Below are 10,438 nucleotides of genomic sequence, written 5' to 3'. Positions count from 1 at the left end.
GTGCGTGTGTGTGTGGACCTGACAACATGGACCTGATATTGCATGAAACTCAAATACAGAATATCATGTTGTGTGAGTGTGAATGGAAGGGGGGGGGGGGGAGGAACTGTGGGCCCCGGTGTCATGGTAACTCCCCCCTCCGGCAGAGACCCATACAGTTAGTCCTGTTCCCCCCCCCCCCTTTTCTTTAAAAGAGAAAATCCAGTCCAAATATAAGTTAGTCTGATAAAAAAAATAGAGTAAAATCTTACGAGTTCAACGGTAAAAGTTTGACTGAAATCGGATGAAAAATAAGGAAGTTATGAAATTTTGAAGTTTCTCTAAAACAGTTCATGCACAGTGGGTATGAATATGCAAATGAGAGCTAACCATGTCATACCCTCAAAATTTTCCATTGATCGTGTACAAAAAAAAAATGACGACAATTCAATGTTTCCGCCATTAAAGTCTTAAACATGATGTTATTCCTGGTTGAATAACTTCAGAATAGTGATCATTTCGATATATGAGGATTTGAGCCTTGAGCATAATGCGTTTGAATGAAAAAACTGGAAAATTCAAAATTTTATGTAAAGATTATATGGTAAGTTGTGAGTGAGTGACATGCTCACTTACCATTTGCATATTCATATTGACTGTTCAAGAACTGTTTCCACCAAAAATAGCGAAACTTAGAAATATTGTAACTTCCTCATTTTCATCCGATCTCGATCAAATTTATACCGTTGAACTCGTAATATTTTACTCTTTCGTATCAGACTAACTTATATTTGGACCGGATTTCCCCTTTAAAGACCCAAGGTTGCAGCTCCCCTCCCACCACGGGTTCCGCATCGCCTGTCTTCAGCATCGTTACTGCGCTACCAGAGAGGCCTGTCCGGCATGGCATTCAAATCACCCCCAGCATCGTTAGATGTGTTCACTCGACAAATCTGAAATGATTCAAGGCATTTTATTTACAAAATCTAGAACCTTATTCCATGGCCTTTTCCATTATATTACATTAAGAATGGGCTGTGTTCACAGGATAACACGTGCATGAGGGGCGGGGGGAGCCAGGCGGGGTGGAGGAGGACCCTTCACGGCCCCCCATCCCACTCATCTATAATACTTGCAGCTCCCCCCCCCCCCCCCCCCCAAAAAAAAAAAAAAAAAAAAAAAAGAAGAAAGGAACAAAGAAAACAGATATCATAAAGAGATGAAAACAAACGGGAAAAAAAACCCCAAGCAATGACTTTCCGTGTTTTTTTTTTGTTTTTGTTTTTTCCGTGTTTTTTTTTTTTTTTTTTTTTTAGGGTAGAAGTGATAGTGTGATGTAACGTACAAATAACTGCTGTGGCAAGTCACAATTCATTTTCCCTTGCCAGTCAAAAATTTGTGTAAGTCAGAGCTATTTTTCATTTCTGCACAGGTATGCAGACACGTTTGTCAACTATTGTATACTTTACACCCCCCTCCCCTCTCCATCTCTCTCTCTCTCTCTCTCTGTCTTGCTCCTGTTCTTCTTCGCTATCCTTGTAGCTTCTTTCCTAAGATTTGCCAAACAGTGCAACTGACTAACGTCTTTTAAAAAGCAAGAGGAACATTATCCTTATTAAAGACGTGCGAAAGCAGTCAAAGAAATGTGTTCTTTTCAGTTTTCAATAATGAGATTTTGTCGAATTCGCATTAGTTTTGTTAGTATCATTGTTCTCCAGTGACACCACGAACTGTTGTAGCCTTCTTATCCCGTAAGTGGTAATGGCTACACCAAAATTTTGACAATTTATAACTTTTTGATACATATTCACTAGTATTTGTGTTCTACCAATACGGTTTCACATGACCCCAATTGGAGAAACTTTCACTCTTAAAACATCCGGGTCAGAACTGACCCGGAACTGGTTCCGTTGGGGTCACAAACCGTTCCGGGTCAGAAATGACAAGGAATGGGGTCAGAAATGACAAGGAATGGGGTCAGATATGACCCCATTCAGAGTTATGAATTGAGTCAGGGTAACCCCATTCGGGGTCTTCATGACCAAATTCCAAGTCATTTTTGACCCGGAACGGTGTGTGACCCCAACGCACCCAGTTCCGGGTCAGTTCTGACCCGGACTATTTTAGAGTGTTCCCTGTAATACTGAACTTGTCTTCCAGTCCATCATCAGATGCAGATACGACTGTGACTTAATGATGGGAGATTTTTGCATCCTCCCTCTCTTTCTCATACCCCCCCCCCCCCCCAGCTCTCCCTTCCTCTCAGCTATTATGTTCACCGTGGTAATATCTACAGGTCAAATTCTGCAATGCGAAAGCAGAGGTCTATGCCGAAGAAAAGCAGCAATTGTATGGTGTGTTATAATCACATCAAATGATGGCGGTAAGCGGAGCATAACAGAATTGTTGGTATGGTACTACTAGTGCCACTCTTGCTACGTACTACCGCTATACTTATCATGACAGTACATTGATCACGATAACAACAATACAACCACCAATACCTAGCCCTATAATCATTACCAAATGAAACTGCATGTCTGCTAGCGTTGATATTTAATTATCCTGAGCTTTGCGATCGTGGCCATGGTTGGCTTTAGCAAAATTATGCGGAGTTCGAAGAAAATTTACGATTACATTGCTTATAACAATGGTATACTGATATAAAAAATGACAAGTATGATTGAATCTAATCAATTTCTGTTACTTTTTTTTCTTTCACAGTCTCTCCCTTTGTATCTAATAATGTGAAATACTACTACTATTACTATAATTACTGTACTACTATACAACTATGCTACTATTACTATCACTACTACTACTACTACTACTGCTACTACTACCACTACTACTACTACTACTACTACTTCTCAGCGTCTTAGATGGAACATGAAAATAAATCAACAGATAGACTGCACCTATTGCTAGTCACTTTATCAGGAAAACCAATATTCTAAAGTAGTTTTATCTTCCTCCTCACACAACTATCTTCCCCCTCAAAATAAAATATGATGCATGGCCGGCGGAATGGGGGGGGGGGGGGGCACTTTTTTGCACTATGCAAGGGAATACACAAGGTGTCACAACTTTCGGTCCCCCACTTTTTTTTTTTTTTTTTTTTTTACCCGGAAGTGCGTAAGTGGCACTAGAAAGAAATAGAGATCTTGAAGTGTGAGCGGGGTAAGGTTATGTTTCCTATTTCTTTTGCTTGTCAGCTGAAGAAACCCGGAAGTGGCACCAGAAGTTGCACTGAAGGCCTTTTTTTTTTTTTTTTTTTTTTTTTTTTTGCTTGTTAACTCATGAAACCCGGAAGTCCCCTACTTTTGAGAACGCTCCACCGGACCTGTGATGTTCCGTTTCGTTAAATGTGTTTAAAAAGAACAATCTCGGAATTAACATGTCTCACGGTAAATTTAAGAGACTCGACAAATTAAGTTCTACACGTATTGGTTGTAAAGCAACTACTTGAATAAGGTATAATCTACAAAACAACAGCAACGGGGAGGAACGAGTTTTGTTCCTATCAAATAAACGAATTCATATAGGCCCACAGATTATAGCATACACATAGGGGAGTGTGCAGTAAAACAGTCTAAAGTCATGGCAACCACAAGAGCAGTAAGAAAGATTACGTTTAACTACGAGTGTCGGCCACAATGACAATTTGATCAACAATAGAATGCAATAAGGTATACTGGTGTGCAAGTGTCTCCTGATCTACAAATAAAACATTATTTGTAGGGGCTATGTTAATTATTACATTTTCCCCGTTGATCCTCATGTGATTCTTCCTCCGTAGTCATGTCCGTGCTCAGTGCTGTGCGTTGGGGATCATCTTCAGGGAGTCAATATTACACGCTTTAACAAGTAGGTCAATTCCAAACCCCATTTATAGTAACATGCTTCAGCAAATATACGGACATATTCTGAACGCATCTTGTTTTGCTTGTTAATTTGTATATTTGTTAGTTTATTTGCTTATTTGTTGTTGTTGTTGTTTTTTCAAGACGATGCACAATATGGGATTTCGTTTGACTGTCAGCTCATCTTAGTTTTCCGGTAAAGATAGAATGATATCAATCCAGTCAAATCAAGTCAACACAACATAATATATGGAATAGGTGTGGAAGATTATGGTCTTTGAGAGCAAATGCGTATATCCCTTTAAACTTCGTGGATAATATCTCCATCATTCTATCCTTTTAATTCCTACCAAGGAAACTTCTAGTGACCACAGAAGACACTATATTATACAAGTAGTTTATCAGCATACTCCGCTCACGTATTCAGACAATGCTACTCAACTGTCGCGTACGTACATCTCGACTTCTGTTCCGCTCCACGTGATTCTCTCGCTGGTAATACTCTCCGTGAGGATTGAGGTGGTGTGTGCGGTGATTTAAGTCCCTCCGTGCACGCCGTGATATTTTCAACTTGATAAGATGATGACGGCTCCTAACGGGTTTCCAGTGTGATAAGTCTCGCGAACTCTTCTTCTTCCCGTTGTGACATTCACGCGAGCAAATCATGCGAAAGTCGAGCGTTAATGCCATCAAAGAACAAGTGGTTTTTTTTTTTTCCTCAACACGCAAATCAGAGAGCACTGCTTTAGGAAAGCCAAATGCACTATATGAAATGACTACATCTGCCGTGGCAAAGGCAGAAGGAATTCTTGTAAGGAAGGTATCGGAGAATAAATAATGAAAAATCAATATGAGGCAATCACGTGGATTTCAGTCATCGACTTGATTTTCTTGTTCGTTTTTAACTGTTTGATTATTCAAATCTCTGTTCTCTACAACCACGTACGTATCGCACATTCACCATATTCGCCATCTCGACATCAAAGGATACACTCAGGCACATATTATTAACAATGGAACAAGGAGCTGCAACATTAATAAACAAGAGCATAATCTGTCTTCAGTTTAGAAGTAAATGCATGGAAATTCGATATATGAAGAGCTTGCTTCCGAAAGGTGCTAAATCCATCATTTTTCCAATGGATTTAGCGTCTCTTGGAAACAAGCTCTTCATATTATACACGTATGTGTGTATCGACAAAGCTGAAAAAAAAAAAACAGACAGAAATACAAGATGCAACAGCTCTCGAGCATTTAATCGGATAAATGTTACGTCTTTATATATATATATATATATATATATGACGAAGAATAAATCGGTAATGCAATATTTCGCCAATACCGGTTTATTTTTCGTTACAGTGGAGCCAATACGTGAATTCGCAACATATTATATATATATATATAATTATATATATATATATATATATATATATATATATTATATCATAGAACAGAACTCCAGGGCCCCATTTCATGAAAGATGTTAGGATAGCAACTCTTGCTGGAATGACAAATTCCCATAGCAACAGCTGGACGCTGGATTCTTGGCGTTACTATGACAATTGTCATTCCCGCAAGAGTTGCTATGATATCAACTTTTATGAAATGGGGCCCTGGATTTCTGGGGGCCCAGATATAGGCGGGAATCATGCTGTCAATTCTAACAATTTATATGAAGAACACGAACTAGGACGGATTACGAATTACTAACCATGATGAATTAATAGGTTGAAAAGCTGAAAAGGTCGAGATGGCGAAGAATTATCTCGTCTTCTTTGTGGCACTTGAACATTTTCTTAAGGAGAACAATACTTTTAACACGGTGAGTGTGCATCATATATAGGCGGGAGGGCATGGGTATATAGAGTAATGACCTTTCACCTATTGGCTCCACGAAGAAATGAAGAAATAAACTGGTAATGCGTTTTTTGCCCATAGAGGATGAGTTTAATCGACTCACTTTTTTGTTTTGCTTTTTTTTTTGATACCGTCATTGTTAAGACTCTTATATATATATATATATATATATATATATATATATATATTTCATTATATGAATTTACAATATACATATATATTATATATATATTATGTATTACATATATATATATATATAGATATATCAAATATATTATAGGTAATATATACATGTTCATGCATATAATGTACATGTACATAATTATTATAAATATTGTATGTACACCAACATGTCTGTACAGACATGTAAACAATCACACACGCACATAATGACGCAGTAAGCTCTTTTCACTCTGCTCGGTCATGGGTTTGATACGGAAGAGGAATTCTCGAACATCAGTGAAGGTACTCAAGAATCGAATACGAGAGCATAGTAAGTTTTATTGCACGTGACGTCTTCATATTAACAACGTTTCAGTAAACTGCCTTCTTTAATAGCACGTTTCTAGAGGGTATATCGGACATTACCATCCATGTAAACCGAACTACTTTCAGTTAAAGAGGAGTACTGCTTCCGGCTGCGTTACGGTGGGATGCCGGCTTATTATCTTCACATTTCCGACTTTTAGTGACATGATGCAGGAAACGTCAGGACTTAAAGGGGCATTCCAGACGATTTTTATGATTTCACATCATGTAGTATATATACAAAAATCAATAGCTCCATGTATAGATTTGTTGAATTTATTGTGGTTCTTGAGCAGAGAAACAATACTTTGAAAAACCTTAAATAAATGACACTGAACAAGGATGATGACATAGGAGGCTCACATATTTCAGAAATGTAGCAGTGTAATTCCATTACAACACCGCTTTCTTGAGAGTTCATCTGTGTATAATCTATGCATGCTTTCTTCTTTTGTTCTGATTCCTTGAGCCCCTACTCATGCATTCTTATGGTGACCCTGCCATGTCATCATCCTTGCTCGCTGCAATTTGTTACAAATTTCGAAAATATTCTTATTCTTCATCCCAATTATCATAAATCTTAAACAGGGAAAGAAAGAGAGTATGAATCTGTATTGTACAGACGAACCCCTTGATAACGAGCAACTGATAACGGAATTTCATCATTGCGAGAACATTTTCGAGTACGCATATCTCCAAGCACAACTCACTTGATATAGCTATAGCTGATTTCGGACAAAACAAAGCAAGATTTTGTTAAGTAACGAATGTATTTTACCAGCAAACCGGTATTTTCCTTGACTTAGAAGGAAAACCAAACATAATCGATATGCGGATTAAAGGACAACTGAAATAATAACAGTTCAAAGAAAATAGAACAATCAGCTCAATATGTATGAGTTTTTAAAGTTTTGGTGCCACCATTGCTAGATAAGAAGACTATAAAGCTTCATGATGTCATGGACGATAATGAATTATAAAGAAAACATAAAGACGGAATTCAACATTATAATTTCACTTTTCGAGCAAAACCTCAGAAGATAGCGGATCATACATATAGGTCTTTATACTATCATGAGGAGAGGATACGTGCTTCTCGTTATTTTTTTTTTTCAAATATCGCTGTTCATGCATGATGTCATTGGCTGTTAGAGTTTTTTCTTTCTTTTTTTTCCAGCAATGGCGGCAACAGAACTTTGAATAGCCGTATTTTTTGAACGGAACGTTCGATTTCCCTCAAACATCACTGATGTGCTGTGCTCATATACCCGCATTTACTCAATCCATAAACGCATATATCATGTATATTTCTTGGGGTTTCATTCCATTGAGTTCCATTAAGTAGTTTTGTTCATTGCGATGGAATTGAATAAACATCTTCGCGTATTCACTGTCACCAGGCGCAGATCTTGTACAGTGGACTCCCGTTATAACGAAGTCCTCAGGACCGGCAGTTTTTTTTTTTCGTTATACACTTGTGTATCGGAATTTTGTTATAACCAAACAAAGAAACAATAGAAATACATAGAGTGGATGACATTGCAGCCCAAATTTTTACAACGTCATAACCGGAATTTCGTTATAACCGTGTTTCTTTATAACGGGAGTGCACTGTATAGGCTTATATGTAACACACAAACGGCATGGTGTTGCGCCTTTGTAGACGCGTATATTGACTAGTTTCGCAGTACACAATGCAGTGACGAGCAGCTCTCAGTAATGATTTGGCTATGATAAGCGGACGCTTCAAAGCCGTAATGACAACAAGAATCAACACAAAACTTACCATGGGGGAAAATGAGAACGTCCCCACCATCCATGATAATTGATCTCCCTTTTCCCTTCCACCCCTCCCCATACTCTCTCTCTCTCTCTCTGCTTTATACAGTTATACGTGATGTGTAATTTACAAACTCAGACACAAAAATGAGCAGAATATCCTTAACGAATAATCGGTTGGTTGCAATATGAGCTTATATATATATATATATATATATATATATATATATAGTGAAAACTTTCAGCAAAGAAAATGGCTTTTCTTTGCTCAAAGTTTTCACTATTTATTATATGTTTATCTCTTTGTTTCAATATATATATATATACATACATATATATGATGTAATCATAAAAAAAGGACAATCCTCGTGGTCCCAGAGCATTTCCATACAGTAGAGTTCACCAGCACTCTCTCAACCGCCCGCCTTGTATAGTAGTTGTTTCGTTGCCTTTATCACAATAAAGTCATCACTATCATAATGCCAAAAAAAAAAAAAAAAAAAAAAAACCCTCGGGTGACATGAACTATTTTACAAAGCAGAAAAAAAAAATGACGTAATTCTATTTTACGATGATAGTAAACTGTCACGTGGAAGTATATGCCTATTTACAAAAAACAAACAAACAAACAAACAAACACACACACACACACACACACACACACACCAAAAAAGAAAAAGAAAAAAAAAACCCTCTAAAATCTCTTCAGATTACGTGAAAGCTGACAGGTCACCTCGATAGCAAACCAAATTTACTTTCAATATTTCGTCGAAAGTGACAACCCGTCATCAGAAGACGGGTTGCTCCTGTCAATTATGACATGACCACTTCACTCGAGTGGAAATCACGGATTTAGCGAGGTTTTAATAGACGCTTTGTATGAAACCATTACATCATGCATCAGTATGTTTATTGTGACTGCCCCTGCATCGTGGAACGTCATGGAAAAGAAATTGCAACAATCTACTGGAATGTAATTTGCATCTAAATGATATATTGAATTTGTTTGAAGGTTTACATTTTTGCAAGAAACCGTATTATACCAAAAATTGTGTACGTAGGTCTACATTGTATTCTTGAAAAACAAACGTTGCAGAATCCCTGATATTAGGGAGCTTTAGATTTTCGCGACGGGGACGTTCAGAGGGAAACAAACCTGGTCTAGGCATGCGCAGAATCGCGTATCAAATGCGATCTATTTATAGCTCGCGCGCCTGAGTTTTCACCACGCGTTCTGGGCTATTTTTACGTCCGCTCAGTTCACGACGTAGAGAGCTACTTGATGCACCGATCATATGGGGGCGCCATTTTATTTTCTATACGTTGCGTCTCAGCGTGATCTAAAGCTATTTTTTCAGCACGACGCAGGGAGAGAGGAGAACGTCCAGCGCAAGCGTCGTCTCATACGTCCGCACAGCAAATCTAAAGCTCCTTAATCAAAACTGAAATAACACGGCAACTGTCCTAGTCTCTCCATGCCTAAAGAAATTGACAGATGAAATTTCACGATGTTGTGCTTCAGTATGTAAAGGTGTCACTACTCACTTGTGTATTGATGTTTATGACTCTATTACCATACAATGTGGTAGTTGTTGTTGCTACTGTCATATTTACGTGCATGTCTCGAGGAACTTTGTAGTACAAAGTACATGTTCCTGGTGTGGGGGACACTAGGTATGGCTAAAATAAGAAAAGCATAGTACAGGTGTACAACAATAACAAGATGGCATCCTTCCCGTAGGGAAAGCGACATACATTGAATGAGTTAACTGCACATTTTTTCTTTTAAGTGAGGGTGATTCCTGTTGTTACGAAGTCATCAGGACGGCAATTTTCTTTCATTAGATTATCATTTTTCCCCCCTTGATAGCCAAACTAAGTGTATAAAGATGCATTGTATGCTCCAACGTTTGGATGCTTTGAGAGTGCAGCTATCTCGTAATTTCATCCAGTCACACACACACACACACACACACACACAAGCGACAACATGCATGGAATGTAAAAAGGATAAGAACATTTTCAAATTCTTGTTAAGGACATTTTTAATTTCAATGTTCATCTTTCATCAGAGGTATACTTAACCATGATAGCCTCTCTTTTCAAGAGCAAATGTTTACAAATCATCCTATGTCACATATGAAACCCACATACCAAACTGACCTACTACTCCTAAACAGTGAAATTTGCACAGGTGCTCAACTATGGCATGGAACATGCACACATGACATTAACCACACAATCGGATGTGTACAGACCAAGCACTGGTGTGAAAGAAAGATACATTATCCACTCTCCTTCATACCTGTAAACTGTCGACTCCACTCCAGTCCATCCATAGGACTGAGGATGATGCATCATTCGTCATAAGTGCATTCCACTTATTGTGAAATTGACATTTCACTAGTTTCTATAACTACCCTAATATG

The sequence above is a fragment of the Diadema antillarum genome, unplaced genomic scaffold (genome assembly GCF_040938485.1).
Source record: "Diadema antillarum isolate AM-2024a unplaced genomic scaffold, OU_Dant_1.0 seq00000735_RagTag, whole genome shotgun sequence".
In the NCBI taxonomy this organism is placed as follows: Eukaryota; Metazoa; Echinodermata; class Echinoidea; order Diadematoida; family Diadematidae; genus Diadema; species Diadema antillarum.
The sequence above is the reverse complement of the archived record's forward strand: the minus strand, read 5'-3'. Positions refer to the sequence as shown.